General features: G+C 51.0%; 1 protein-coding gene across 4 annotated transcripts in view; it reads right to left on the bottom strand.

Annotated features, from left to right (window-relative positions):
* Nucleotides 1-7,163, bottom strand: part of ZNF185 (zinc finger protein 185 with LIM domain) — a 45,687-nt gene extending 38,524 nt beyond the window's left edge. For all 4 annotated transcript variants that reach the window (XM_080554181.1, XM_080554180.1, XM_080554182.1 and 1 more), the window contains exon 1: nt 7,013-7,163. The gene's annotated coding sequence lies outside the window, so the exon portion shown is untranslated. The remainder of the gene's footprint in view (nt 1-7,012) is intronic.
* Between the last annotated feature and the right edge of the window lie 8,339 nt (nt 7,164-15,502).

Consider the following 15,502-nt stretch of genomic DNA (forward strand, 5'->3'; position numbering starts at 1 on the left):
TCACTTCCCAGGCATCACCGGGAATGGGCAAAAGATGGAGGTTTTTTATTCACCAGTTGTTTCCAGAATAGAAAAAGGTTGTTCTGGTTTGACATGAGGACACAGCTTTCAGCAAGCAGAATTCAGACTAGATCATGACAGCCAAGGAATTTAGTTTCACGCCACACTGCTATACATATTTCAAACAAGATTAAAGTAAAAAAAAAAGCAGAAAAAGCTATATTATTTCGAAACAAAGTAAAACGGTTTCATTCCAGAAGGCTTAAATTTGCCTTTTGTTTCAGATTTTGACTTTTTTTCCTTGGGAACAAAAACTTTGTGAAGCTTGCATGCGTTTTTGAAAGGGTTCAGTGTTGCGAATTTTGGAAAAAAAATAAAAAGAAACGTGCACGTCTAACCAGAGCTGTATCAGGTTCGTCACTGCCAGCCCAAGTTCCCAAGGCAAAGCAGCTGCCATCTCCAGCCTGCTGAAAGTACTCCAAACGTCTCCTTTACCACAACCCCAGCCAGAAAAACAACGTGAGAGCCCCTGAGAGTCATTTTCTTCTGTTCAAATCCCCCAGATGCTCTGCCCACAGTCCAAGCTTTGAATTCAGGGTATGCCTTTCCAAGGGGTCCTAAGGACATACCTGACTCCACGCAGCTGGCTTCTGCTCTAGTCCTCCGATAGACGCATCTCCCTGCCTCCTCCTGCTCTTAAGCAAGAGGAGAGGCTTTATCCTGTCCCAGGAGCTTCAGTCGCCTCCCAGGTGCTGGCTGGAAGCAGCACATCAGGGCAGGGCTTTGCAGAAGTACTCCACGGTGGCCTGCTCGTGCCCTCATTAGTGCCTGTGGTGACATCCTGCACCGAGAGCGGGGCTGGGACAACGTGGAAATTTGGATCTTCCCTATCTGCCTTCCCGAGCCCCACACCCAGCACAGGATGCCAGGCCAGCAGAGAGGCAAGCGTGGACCTTTCAGCTCTGCTCCTGAAAACCTTCCACCTCGCTCCTGGCTCTCGCCCCGCGCTCACGGCCGGCGTGCTGCTCAGCCCTGCAACCACCTCTTCATCTCTTATCTCCCTGTTTGCCAAACCCGTCCTTCCCTCCTGCTGGATCTACCCACGTCCAGGACTCGGAAAGGCTGGCACCTTACCGAGGCTCTTCGTAGGATGGGAAGTTTCCAGTATGGGGCGTAACAGCAGAGAAAACTGATGCCGTGGTCCTACAGGGGGGAGAGGCGAGGCGCTGGCCCCTCAGCCAATTTTTAAATTCGTCTCTCCCCAGGTTCTCATGAGCCCTTTATGAGTCAGGACCTGACCACCTTCCAGGCAATTAAACCCAAATTGCCTCTCCCCTCTCCGCGATAGCAGGTCTCAGGTATGCAGCGCAGGTGGAGCTGCACGCTGGGTACGCGGGAGGAGGCGAGGCTGATCACCCGCATGATAGCACCGGGAGAACCGGAGCACCTCTGCTGATGAGCTGGGTTTCCCTCTCCACCAGCTGCACGGGGCTGATGCCAGCAGGAGCAGGGATGAATTTGGCTTGGTTACGACAGCTGATGGCCTCCTAACTTCCGCAGAGCACTTCACAAGGCAGAGGGGTCTCCAGGCCTCCCCTCCTCCTGCTTCTCTCTCCAACTCTTGCCTACGAGCAGCATCAGGATGCAGGAAACCGGCTGGCCATCCTGGGTAATACGAATACACAACAGCTACAGGCTAGATACAATTCCTGATATATGAAATCTGTGATTTACAGCACATCTTAGCCTCAAGTCTTTAGTAGGATACAGCCAACGGAAGTCCCTCAGCCTTTGTGCTGGGTGATAGCAACTGGTGTTCAGCTTTCAGACACTGACCTCTGGGATGTCCCAGACAGCAGGTGACCCACAAAAATGGGTGTTATGATGCCTAAATCCCTGCTGACAAACCATCCAACGTGAGCACCCCAGCACAAGAAATAAATGTTCGACCAAAGCCCCGTTAGTACACCGCATCCTGAGACCACATGCTTCAAATGGAGCTGCTAGCTAACTCCATCCTAAGCAAGCCCTGATTTTCAAAGGCACAGAGCACCAACAAGACCCAATGGTCCTGAAAATCCCAGGCAGCTTATGTCCACCTCCAGGAAGCCACACGAGCAGCTTTGCTACAGAGCCGGACGGGGACAGCCTTTGTCACGGAGTCACTGCAGGCAGGAAAGGCACGGTGCCCGCCAGCGCGCTGAAGACGCTGCCTCTGAAGCTCCTCGTCATGTGAATGAAAGCAATTACAAGCTACTTAATAAGGAAAAGGGAGCTGAAACCTCGCTTAGATTTTAATCTTTGGGGTGTGCCTGTCTGCGGGCAGCCAGCCAGCTCTGCTCACCCTCTGCACGCTCCCAGGTGCTGGAGTGGTCCCTACCTTGGGTACTTCAACGTGCTTTGAGTTTTTAAGGCAGCTGCAAGGTAAGCTGCTGGTGCCAGCGGGCTACAAAGTCTCTTCCTCTCAGCAGTGTTTTGGGGAGCCTGTTCCTGGTGAAAATACCCCCTTGCAGGCAAAACAAGCTGCAAAGCTCAGTCTGCCAGGGCCCTTGTGACATGCAACCACAAGGGTGGGCACCGTCAGCAGCAGTCCCAGCAGAGGAGCCAAGAGATGGCTCCAGCACAGCTTCCTCTTACCCCAAGCAAGGAGCGATCCCTACAGGTCACAGCCTGGTTGTGCCCTTGTCCATCCCCAAGGCCACTGTGTCCCCAGGGCCACAGAGGCTGCAGCTGGCCCTGGGCAGCAGTGTGAGGAAGAACACGATCGATCTCTGCCCGCTCGTGCAGTGCTCTGCAAAGGAACTGACGTACCGTCAGAGCAGCACTCTTTGCTAATAAATTCTCCAAGTGCCAGAAATCAGCAGCCCATCGCTTAATTGGGAATGATTCTGCTTTCTGTGTAAGCCACTTAAAAAGATGTAATTATACCCCAGGAGATGAAACACTAGCTATTCTTTAAAAGCTGACTGCAGCTCTTATTAGCTGCAAACACACAGAAGGAAAACTCGCCAGCCATCCCCCTTTTTGATGGCTCAACTGCAACTTTAAAATGTTAATAACAATTTTTCAGCCTGCTTTTGTCAGGAGTTTGTAGGGCACTTGCAGTAATAGCCCCTTTACACCTAATAGCCACCTTGCCCTCTGTTTGTCTCGGTGATGAGCTGGATCCAACACTGGACCTAGTTCTGAGGACTAAATGAATGCCCTGGGAAAGGAAGCAGCGCTGCTTTGATCCGGTAAATACAGCTTTCCTGGAGGGTGCCACGGGGTGCCTTTACACTCCTGAACTGTCCGCGCAGCCCCAGCCAGCCGCCAAGTTCACGTTACAGCGCTCCGGTTCCTCGGTCGCGGGAGGGGACCTCCCTTGGATGTCGGGGCACCAGGCTCACCTTACCGCCCCGGGCCCCGCAGGAGCTGCACGCTGAGGAGCTGCGAGCCACAAGTCCTGTACTGCTCCTGCCTTCCGGGCAGGGACCCCGTGGCTGAGCCCTGCAGCACTTCCCGAGTCAATGCAACAGGGAGGCAAACTCGGGCTTTCAACACAAAAGCCGTTAATAGACAACAAACCTTCCAAACCAGGGTTACTCTCCTTCAGCCCAAAATATCACCTGCGACACCAGCTGCAAGGCGATCCTTCCCTGCCTAGAGCACCGCAGGACCCGCAGCCAGCAGCTCCAGGCTGTGCTGCCCCCACCAGCGCTGTCCTGGTGCCTTCAGAGCGATCTCTCGCACGCTCCTCCTAGGTGGAAGCACAAAACTCATTGCACCATTGAGCCTGTGTACCCCTGGAGGACTTGACCAGTGACCTGAATGTCAGCCCTCAGCTGCAAACCGGGCTGAGGTCAGTCAGGAGGAAGAGTCTCACGGTTTAACAATAATTAATGCATATTCTGACCTTCACGGTCCTCAAATTGAAAGGTATTTAAAACTTGCAAAAGGCTTGAATTAGAACTTCTTATCAACTTCTTAAACTCCGCAGACTCTGAGGATTTTGTTATCTAGACCTAAATCAGGGTCACAGTCCCTATTCTCCAACCCCTATGGGACAAGGCAGGACCTCAAATTAACACCCAACAGACCAAGCCCACCTTTTTGAAACCCACAGGAAGGAAAGCCAGGGAGAGAAAGCTTCTCCACAGAGGTCAGACGCAAACACAAGGCTCCCTGCCCCAGAAAAGCAGCATCCAGGTTTCGGGATTGCTAACCCAGGTCTGTGCACCGCCAGGCTGCCCTCCAGTGACCTGGATGAGGCGTGGGCACATACCTGCATTTCTCTTGCATTAGCCAGAGAGCACAATGCAAACCTTGTGCCAGTGTTATGCTTTTATGTCAGCTGTTACCTGATCTGCTACGAAGGTAGAGCAGCGTGGACAGACTGTGCCTGATCTGGCATAAAACCTGCCAGCGCAAAGTTAACCCTTGAAGTTCATTTGAAGAAGCTGGAACCAGCAAAGAAAGTTTATGCTGGGCTAGCGCTGTGAAATTTTTGAGCCAGCATTGCTACGACTAGATTTATTTCACCTTTGTTCTCCAGCTTGAGTGACATCCCGTGCCTGGGAAGGATGGGCAGCTTCCGCCCCGCTGTCTGCACTTGTGGAAGCAAGTGACAGCAGGAATTACACCTGGGGCTTCGGGCTGTAAACTCACAGCCTGCAATTTAGGATCTCGTCCCACCTCGTCCACACAGGTGGCTGAGCGTGTTCGCAGCGGGAGGCTGTCAGCCTGCCTCTGAAGGACCAAGGCCACCAGCCTGAAGCTCCTCCAGGACTTGGACTGAGCCCCCAGGGCAGATCTAACACGTCACGTCGTGATACTGGCCCTGCGTCACGAGCAACTCGGTGGCTGGAGGCTTTCAAACAGACATAAAATCATGCATAACTGCCTAACTACAGAAAGGCTCGTAATGCTAAACCCAAGCTGACATTTAAGAAGGCTGCAATAAGGTCTCCCCAGAGTTCTCTCTTCTCCAGGCTAACCAAACCCAGCTCTCCCAACCTTCCTTCGCAGGAGAGGTGCTCCAGGACAGCCATGCCGCTGCAGGTGACACTTTATGCCTCCACGGCTGTTCTTCGCGATGCTAGTCAAATAACTCACATGCATCGCAGTCATTAACTGCGTGCCCACCTTTCCCAGGGCAGCCGACACGACCTGAACACGCACCGCAGGAACAACAAGCACCTGTGGCTGCAGCCGGGCCCGCTGGCTGTGTGGGACTGCTACGAAGAGCCTCAGCCCAGCACTGCAACTCCTTGGATCCCCGTCACCAGTACCCAGGGAGAGCAAACGTCTCTCCTTCCTCAGGCATGGACAAAAGTGAGATGAAAACCAGTGGCTGCCATGGGGAAGCCTGCACAGAACTCCAAGGCGAGCACTGGACACGTTTCAGCCGTGTCTGACAGCTGTTGTAAAGCTACACGTGCACAATTTTTTTTTTTTTTTTTTTTTTAATTCTCTCACAACCACATACCCCACAATGAAAAATTTCAGTCCAACCAGATGAAGCTGGCAAAGACGCGAGCTATTGAAGTCGGGAAAGCGTGGTATAAACTTCATCAGAGCGGCACGCAATCCTGCCTGTCCCAAGAGACCTTCCCGGGGCCCTGCTGTGCTGGGAGCTGCACAAACCGACACGGCACGACCACCCCCAGCGCAGCAGCTCGCTGCTCTCGGTGCCCAAAATTACTGAATCGTTTTTCACTGTACTGGGTGCGCAGTTTCATTACTCTAATTACAAGGCATTAATTCCTAATTGCTCAACTAATTTTTGTATTTGAAAAGGAAGAAGGATGTAAAGGATGTTTACCGCACCCACATGCCATTGACCTTATGCCTTGATGTCTAAAGATGAAAGCAGGAAGGAAGGAAAAGTTTTGGGGCTTTCAAAGGCAGAGCTTTGCATTTGTATGACAGACCCATAAACAGCGCAGGACAAAAAATCCTACTGATGTTTCACGGCATCTCAGAGGCACTACAAAGTTTTGCCACAAAAAAAAAAATGTTTTTAGAAAAGAAAATTAAAATCTATCATTTGTGAAGACTGGGACTTACAGGTAAATAATTCCGGGGAACAAATTCAATATTTTGTCTTTGGCTGGATGAAACCAGAATAAGCACAAGGCCCTGATGGATCTGACAGGGGAGGACATCCCTGCTCTGCAGCACACGGTGAGCAACCTGTCTCCTGTCTGGCCGCGGGCAGCTCGTTCTCGTGGCTGGGGTTTGCCTTGGAGCAGCAGCAGGGCAGGGATGGGGGGAATGGAGAAGACATTCACCAAGCTTCGAGGTGGGAAGAAGCAAGGACTGAGGGAGGTGCTCGTCTCCTCCGCATGAGCTTTACCACTCCCGTCCCTTCCTTTCCAGGGTGCTGATTTCATACTCAGAGAGAAACAAAACAAGGCAGAGGAGCGCAGAGAGAAGAATCTCCATCTGCGTCCCTCTCCATCACACACTGGTCTTGGGGAAGGGGGTTAGGAGCGGTGGCACGCAGAGCAGCTGACCCCAAGCCTCTCAGAAGGCTGCCCAAAGTCACAGGTTCAAACTGTACCAGTTGTGCAGAGCTGCTCGCTCACGTCTGCGCACAGACTTGTCCCTGCTGCCATACCCCCTGCTATACCTCATAAATTAAGCCCGTGACAGATTTTAGAAAGACAGGGATGGGCAAGGAGGGAACTCAGTGATCAGACAAAGAGCAGCAAAACCTCATAGCCAAACATCCTGTTCTGCCTTATTTACATGTTGGCACTAATACCATCCTTGTAGTATCTGCGTACCATTTTAGATCCACACTTTGCTCCCATACACTGGAGAAAAGAGCTTCATCTCTCTCTTTACAGAAGGAGGCATCAATTCAAGCCTCCCTCATCCCCACCAGATCCCTGTGTCAGCAGGTTAGGAGGGGACAGTCCTCCTCCTCCTCCTCTCCAGCAGAGCCAGCGGGTGAAGCGCGGGTGCCAGCAGCACCCCAGCCGCCCTGTGCGAGGCTCAGAGGAGCAGCCTCCCTGCCCAGCCCTACCTGCGGAGGCTCCTCAGCTGCGGCTTTCCCCCAGAAGATGGATGCGGAGCAGCGTGCAACCAGTCTCCCAGCGCCTTGCCCCCCAAGGGCTCGAAGCAGCGGGTATCTCCGATCCTCCCTGGCAGCGAGGCGGCTGTGGGCGAGGCAGAGCCCTTACCTGCCGGGCGGACCGAGAGGGCCGGCTCCGGGAAGCCAAGCCTTGTTTTGAGGAGGAGACTTGGGTGTGTTTTGGCCTTCAGGGGAATCAAACAGGTTTCTCCATTCAGGCTGCACGGTCTCCCCTCCCCGCCAGCTCTCCTCTACATTCCTCGCATTCTCCGGCCCTGTGCTGTGGTGGGGACAGCAGGGAGCAGCCCCCCGCTCTCGCCCACCGGATTTCTTCCTTCCCAGGCCAAACATCACCAGAGCTGCCCAGGGACAGGCTCGCCCCGCAGGAAGGGGGAGCGGGCACCCCGCTGCTGCTCCCCCACAGGCAAGCCCCTGCCTCTGGGAGAGCCGCTTCCAGCAGTGGTACCCAGGGAGCATCAGGGGCTGGCACTGTAATTAGCGCTCAGAGATCCTCTCCTTGTAACTAATTAAACGAGGTATGCAGGTGTGATTATCACCATTCACAGCAGAGGAAGTCGTCAGGTACTATCATCTTCCTCAATTTATTTTCCCTTCTAATTAATTGCTGCAGTTGCCACAAGATCCCCGAGGCCCAGCTCCACCAGCCAGTCTCTTGGACGCAGCGAGGCCCTCGGACACGCTTTTTGCCAGCCCCTAAGGACTTGGGGTTAGAGGCAGGAGTTTTGAGCACTTTTCAGAAGTCAGAGCTTCAGCCCAGGACTGCCACAGGCTGACAAGAAGGCGCTGAAGCCCCAGCCCTGCATCTGTCAGAGCCTCTCCCCATCTGTGAGCCCACCTCCCCCTGCAGCTGCAGCCTGATCAGAAGTAACGAGGAGCCTGGAGTAGATGGGCCCCCAGAGATCTTCTGACTTCCCCTTTCTTGTGCTGGATCTGCTTTGTGTTGGATCTGCTGCATGACGGTGGGCAAACCACCAGCAGGCTGGGCTGGGCTGGGCTCTAACAGGGCAAATAACCCATCCCTGGCTCGCAGAAGCACAGCGAAGATAGCGTCTGGAAAGCCCTGATGTCAACGTTGTGATTCCAATCCCAGATCTTCCTCTCTGATCTACTCGCGCTGCAACACCTGCAGTGGCGCAGGCTCAGCTGAGCTTTCTTCCCCAGAGGCTGCCGCTGATCCCAGCTGAGATAGGCCCGGGAGAGGAGATGTCGTGTTCACAGAGCCGCGCCCTGAGCTCGGGATATGCACAAAGCAGTGTCCAACGCAGGAAACAGCCTGCTTAAGATGCAGCCCAGTCCCTGCCCCTGCAAAGCACCCTTCAGGGCTCCAGCTGACAGCGTAGCTTTATTTTCAGTAACCCCTGAGTCATCCCATCGTTTGCTGAAGGTTCGTTCAAGTTATTTCCTGAAATAATAGTGACTAACAGCCTGGCCAGCCTGTTGGGTACAGTAGGTCCTCTGCCAAGTGAGCAGAAGGGACACCCCAGGGTCTGAGGACTGTGATTCTTTTTCTAGTATGAACACACTGTTCTGCAGTGAATGTTCAAAAAATAGCATCTATCGTGAGCACCTCAATATTAAACACCAAAAAAATAAAATGGACAAGGAGGTTCTAAAAGAATATACACAAGTTTTACTAGCTGCAGACAACCAGTTTGTTGGACTGGCACAAACACAGGCTAAAACATTAGCCGTGATGATGTCTGTCAGCACTGCTCTCTGCCTTAGAAGAAACAGAGCAAAGAATTGCTTTTCTAATTAACTAAGAAGAGACAGGCGCAGTGATAAGTCGCATTTTGTTATTAGCTTAAGAATACTGGTCCAAACACATGTACAAAGCTTATAAAGACAGGTCTTAAACTCAGGGGTGTGGTGGCAATACAGAACAGCAGAGAATGTGCTCCCCAGCTGGCACCTCCATCACAACAACACGAATGCTCAAGTTGGTAGTGAAAGACATGCTGTACAGTGAGCAGCCACGTGAGATGTGGAGAAACACCAAGCAAGATGTTTCTTTCCCTGCCACAACATGAACTACCACCGCTCTAGCCCCGTCAGTATCAATTTTCTGAAGGCTCCTCAAGCTTCACTCTCCGTGTCCCACCTCCTGATGTCACCCAAACCCCCAGTAATGACCTCACGCAGCCTTCCTCCCCTTCAGGAGTCAGCCCCTTGCTACTCCAGTCTGAACCAGCACCTGCTGACGTGTCAGTCCCACGCTGGGTTCTCCAGGCTGGGCTGACCCTGTGGCAGCCGCTCCTGAGAGAAGGGAAAAAGGGAGACATTTTGGTTTACTTCATTTAGGTAATGTTTGCTGCAGAAAACCACGGCTATGTCATTTCAGCTGCAGGGTTACAAAACTGTGAGATGTAAGGCTACTGCAGAGCAGCACGTGAGTGTAGGGGAGCGTTTGCCTACTCACTGCTGCACATCATACTGGCCACATGCAGCCTCTTGGGAGTAAGGCAAGAGGCGATTTAAGGCCTGTCTATGAAAGCCACAGAAGAACTATAATACTGCTACAATTGCCCCTTACATAGAATGGCTCGGGTTGGAAGGGACCTTAAAGCTCATCCAGTTCCAACCCCCTGCCGTGGGCCACCCACTAGATCAGGTTGCCCAGGGCCTCCTCCAACCTGGCCTTGAGTATTTCCGGGGATGGGGCACCCACAGCTTCTCTGGGCAACCTGTTCCAGTGCCTCAGCACTCTCAGGGTAAAGAATTTCCTCCTGACCTCTAAATCTCCCCTAATTTAAAACCTTTTCCCCTTGTCCTAGCTGCCTCAGCACACAGTCACTCTCCACCATTTTTATAAGACCCCTTTTTAATTGTTGAAACGTCACAAGAAGGTCTCCCTGGAGCCTTCTCCTCTCCAGGCTGAACATCCCCAGCTCGCTCAGCCTTTCTTCGTAGGAGAGGTGCTCCAGCCCCTTGTCCTTGTGAACCTCCGCTATCTGAGACTTACACAGAGAAAACCAGGAATAATGACGACAGGATTTAACCACATCCCACAGTATCACCCAGAAGGAGCAGTCAAGCCCCAGCCAACCGTGGCAACTGGGATCCCAGGAACTGCTGCTCCCCATCAGGGTAGCAGGGACTCCGCTGTGGCAACACACCTGCCCTTCAGCTGGTGCTTGCACAAAAGGTCCTGGCTTATTATTGCAATTAAACCTGCGACACATCCAGCAGCACCAGATCTCTCAGTTTTGAAGCTGCACAGCTCTTTCAGGGGAGTTGCTTTCATCTGCACTAATGTAATTGCAAGGGGAATCAAGCTCGTGCATTTCAGAGATGTGAGGAGGTTTGCACAGGTGGATCACCAAGGGCAACACCACGACCCTAAAACACATAGCAGCCCCAACACCTTTTAGTACATGACTGCCAACCACCACTTTCTGTAGAAAAGGTAAAGCAGGGAAACTTTTCTAGCCACGGCTGTTACTAGAAGGGAGCAGAGAAGCGGATGCTCCAAGCACAGTGTGAATGTGACAGGCTTCCCAGTTAACAGCCCAGAGAAAGAAACAGGGAGTGTGTTGTACGTTTTAAAATGTCAGAAGAGAGGGAAGTCTCATCAACTGTTGTCTTCCAAGACCAGCAAACCATGGAAAGGGACTTTCTATGTTTCTCACCTGGACTAGGACAACACTGGTGGGTCAGAGACACTGGATACCACTGGAAGTGTAGTATAAATGTAGGTATGTTACCATACAAATACTCTAACGTAAACCACAGCTTTGTCTTTTATTTCCCAGCAAGGTGAGTGGGGACCTTTTATTTTGCTATAGCTAAGGGTTTTCATACTCTGCTCAGACCAAAATAACTGTGTCCGGCCATGCAGACAGCTTACCTCGAACTGGAGATTTCCAGGGCTGTGGTGTCAGGCCAGTCCACACCAATCCCGTACTGCAAACAAAAGCACATCTACGGTGTGCAGCAGCTTGAACAGGTAGGGACAATCAGTCCCAAACAAATCGTTGTGGTTTTATCCCAATTAAGCTTTTAGATAAACCACTCTTTCCAAAGTATAGGTGGATGCCACTCGCACCAGCAGGTGCAGAAACCCTGATGGGTGTTTTTCTTCTTCATAATTACAGGCGCATATTCAGCTTTTAATGACATGGCATTTCAAAATCACAGCAGTGGCCAGAGGCAGAAGGTTTTTTGCCAGCAAGTGGCAGGCCTGTGTGACATCTAGAAGAGCAGCACGCCACGGGGCCACTCAAATACAGCACTGCCAGGTTGCTCCAGACCAGAAGCTGAAAGGCTGTCCAGTAAATCTGTAGGGAAAGTCAATTTGCTTAACTTCAGGCACTGAACTGAGACAATCACATCAGGGTCCTCATTTCTGCAGCTTCTAGAGGCTTCGGCATAAAGACTCCGGAATGAATGAATTCCTACCTGTGGTTCCCAATATAAATATGCAGCGTGTGCATGTGCAAGTCTGCGTGTAAGGGGAGTGAAACGAGGCTGTTTTCACTCCCTTCATTCTCAGCAACAACCACAATTCAGATACTACTTTGAAGCCAGCAAAATTGTAACTCTTACCACTGCAAGAAGTAGCAGCTTTTCCAGGCTGGCAGTTACAGGCTGAACACCAACAAATTCATGACGCCTCAGTACAAGGCCACCAAGCTCAATCCAGCCAGCAAGGCCAGCCTCATCTGGAAAGGGCAGAGTCAGCCTGCATACCTCTGGAGCAAACCCTGCCTGTGCTGCTGTCAACAAAATAAGGTCCCTTATCTTCATCAGCAGAGGAACAGAATCCAAGAGGGCTTTTTTCCTCTGTACGGAGTTAAAACCAAGAGGGTCTGCTGTGGAAACACCCCGACACGGCTGCGGATCTGGACTCCCTCCCAGGGCCACGAGCCAAAGGTGTGGTGAAGGCTGCCATCCCGGTGTGCCAGCCCAGCCCCACGCAGGAGGGTCCTTCTGGCCCTCGGTTCCAACAACAACCTTCTCCAGGGGTGCACACACTCCTGCAGCAGTGGAGAAAGGAGGGAGCAGCAGGTTGGAAGAGCCATTTTCCATCTCTACTTTGGAAACACTGTTTTTCTGTAGGTAAATTTTGGACTGAAGTATCTGATTTTACCAGGAAATGGATTCTCCCTGCATCTTCTTCATGAGAAAGCATAAGCACCTCTCATCAGGATGTGCCACGGTTAGTACTGGTTAACGCTTGTTTCACTGCTCTTTATCTGTCTCCCCTATTTAGTGCACCACAAAGCAGATCATTTGGGATCAGTGAGACATAAAAATTACATCACACAAGGAAGCTGCAGCCACAGAAACCACTCACAGACTGGACAGAATGCTTAACAGAAAAAGATTTAAAGAACTCTGACAATTTATGTAAAAAAAATAAAAGAAACGGAGGTGACTTGACTGTAGCATGAGAGGACTTTTCATGGAGAGAAAGTGACAAGCACAAAGGCTACTTTCATCCAGGACATGAAAACAGGAAAATTGAGGACCGAGCTGCAGACTAGATACTTTGAGCTTTTTGCATTCAGAGACGGGTTGTGTTTGTTTTTGGAGGAGCGATGGGAGTTAAACACTGCCACTTCTCGGAAACATCAACAGAAGTCTCATCCATTTCTCGAAGCCCAGAAGCTGTCCCAGAAGGGCTACCAGAGCCACACAGAAGTCAGTGCTGGAAAGCCCACAGCTGGCAATGTGGAGGTCAGGCTGGGCTGCCTGCGAGCTGCAGTCATGCCTGTAGGATGGACGTACCGTGCTCTCTTCTGGGTAGGGTAAATCAGCCTGCTCTGAGCTCCCTGCTGCCAGGGGCACGCTGCTGCCACTTCCAGAGACAGCCAGCCTAAAACCAGTTTGCTTAACTCCGCAGTACGTTCCTTTCCAGAGGTGCGGCGTGCGTACCTTTAGAAACAGCGACGTCTACAAGGCAGGAACCTGCTCACCTTTCAAAATCCAGACAGCCGTTTTATAGGCAGGGGGTTATACGGAGCAGCACAGCAATTCTTGACATTCCTCTGACAGCAACAGCCTTCTGCCCAAAGGCGTGCAGTCTCCCTGACCAGCCCAACTTGTATTTGAACAGTTACAATATATTTAGAATTTTCAAGTCTTTCCTAGTCAAGAAAAATGAGTCACCACCACTCCACAGCACTCAACTCCACTGGAATATTTCCTCTTTTGGGTAAGGCTTTCTTCTGTGCAACCACCTGCCCCATCCTTGCACCGAAGGTACAGGGAAGGCACCAAACACATCAATCCTTCGGGCCTTCGCCAAGGTGACAGAAAAGCAAAGCCTCAGTAGAGGCTAAGCAGAGTTGCGATGAGTAGAAGGGTGTAAAATCACTACACCCATTTGTTGCAAGGGAATCAAACTGGTTTTTCATGAGGTGTCATTACAAAGCGCTGCCGAAATGCCAGACCTCACCTTCCTAATAGCAGGTAGCTGAACAGAATCACATACCCCTGACTATTCAGGGCTAGAATACAATAATCTCAGCAGGAAACCACCCATGGCCATGGAAACACACCTACAAAGGAGGTCAGGAACTCTCACAGCTAAGACAAGATGATCTTGCCAGCAAACACTGGGCAAAAGAGAAGCCATGGCTAAGTGCCAGCCTGATGGCGCTGCTAAGACAGTAAAACAGCGTGTGCAATCTGCTAACAGAAACACCTCAGACATGTTCTGTTGCAAGCAGGGAGATGCCTATTTATTTCTCATCACCAGCTCAGCAAGCTTCCTCCGGGCAAACAACTCGCTTTCCTTCTCCCATAATAACGACCAAGTTGCACCATCACGTACATCTGTGGACCTGGCACTTTCCAAAGGTTTGCACAAGCACTAACGAAACTTGGTAAACAGTTCTCTGAAGGAGCAGAGTCCAGCCCACCCACGCCACGTTTGGCTTCGCAGTGCTAAAAGGTGTGGAAACTCGTACCATCACTCGGAGATCACTGCCATCAGCAGATCCGAAAAACATACGCAAGGATTTACTGAGTAAAGAGGTGCCACTTTCACAACAAAAGGGTGCATTTGAGCACTGTGAGGCACGGTGGGTCCCTGTACTTCTGTCACTGAGGGTAGTGAGCTTCCACATCAGTAACCATATGCCTGCACGACACAAACATCCCCCTGCACCTAAAACCTCCCACATATCCACCTCAGGGTTGACTTAAATTTGTCTCCATCTTTGGACACACGAGATGGCTTCTGACTTTTTTCATCAATCGCTCCTCTTACCTTTCCCCAAGTAATTACAACCAAGCCATTATTTTTTCCTTTCTGGCGCTGAGGTGTGTCTGGACAAGAGCTCCTCTGCACTCCAAGGGCAAGACTGAAAAGCATTTCTTAGACTGTAACGTTCCTCCTGTGCATACGCCCCTTTCACGATCTCTCTGTAAGGAAGGAAATGGGGCTCTTAGTTACTTCATCTCCACCTAGAGAAGCACTTTTCTTCCTCTCCCTCTCCTATTTCTCTAGGGAAAGAAACAGAAGATATCTCCTTTATCTCTCCCACTGCTTGTCAAACCAAAAACCATCTCATGTCAGCAAAATGGGGAGCTGCAACAAGAAAAAGACAGAAAGCAAAGTGAAAGAGATTAAAAGTTTGACAAGAGTGCTCTAGGAAAGTCTTTGATGTCTTCAGCAGCTCCTGTTGAGCTCCTGTTGAGCTAACAAGAGCGGCAGATTTGACCCTAGATATTTGGAAGGAAATGTTGATAATGGCAGTTTTGCTTTGTAGGCTCCTGCTTACTTGCATGCTCACGCACACGTAAGATACACATTGCAGAGAAGATGCACGCCAAAAATTACAGGCCAGAGTACAAAAGGAGCTCATTGGCTTGCCCAAAGAACAGAAGATGGGGCTTATTGGGTGCTCACTGGGAAAAGAAACAGAGCTGAGAGAAGGCAGCTCGATCAGGGCTAGAAGAGGCTATGGATAAAGCAAGGTTCCTCCTCTGTTGTGGCCAGGGCTATAAGCATAGCGATGTCAGGTTCCACCACAGCAACAATGTGTGTTTACTTCTGCTTGAAAAACAGAAGCTAGTCAGCCTCCCAGAAATGCTGGGAACTGACCTAATTACATAGGGAATACCAAGTCAAACCAACTTCAGCGTGATGCAACGCTTCTTGCTGTGCCCAGCTCTGGGAAACTGCTCATCCCCATACAAGCAAAACTCTGCTTTACTCTCGTACTGACCATACTCTTGAGGGAAAATAAACCATCTGCTGCTTTTTATCCAGCAGACCTGAACTTCCAGTGCCTCTTGTTTCTGTAGCAGCTTCTGGATTTACCTTCACAAAACACAAGGAGGTGAGTAACTCTCCACCTGAACGGTGTCCAAGTTCTGAGAGCCAGCATTTTGGAGAACGTTTGAAGCAGCAGGGCAGATCTAGCTGGGAAACGCCATCTAGAGGCCAAAACGTGCTTTTACCGATTTATT

The sequence above is a fragment of the Anser brachyrhynchus genome (genome assembly GCF_964034855.1).
Source record: "Anser brachyrhynchus genome assembly, chromosome: 13".
Taxonomy (NCBI): domain Eukaryota; kingdom Metazoa; phylum Chordata; class Aves; order Anseriformes; family Anatidae; genus Anser; species Anser brachyrhynchus.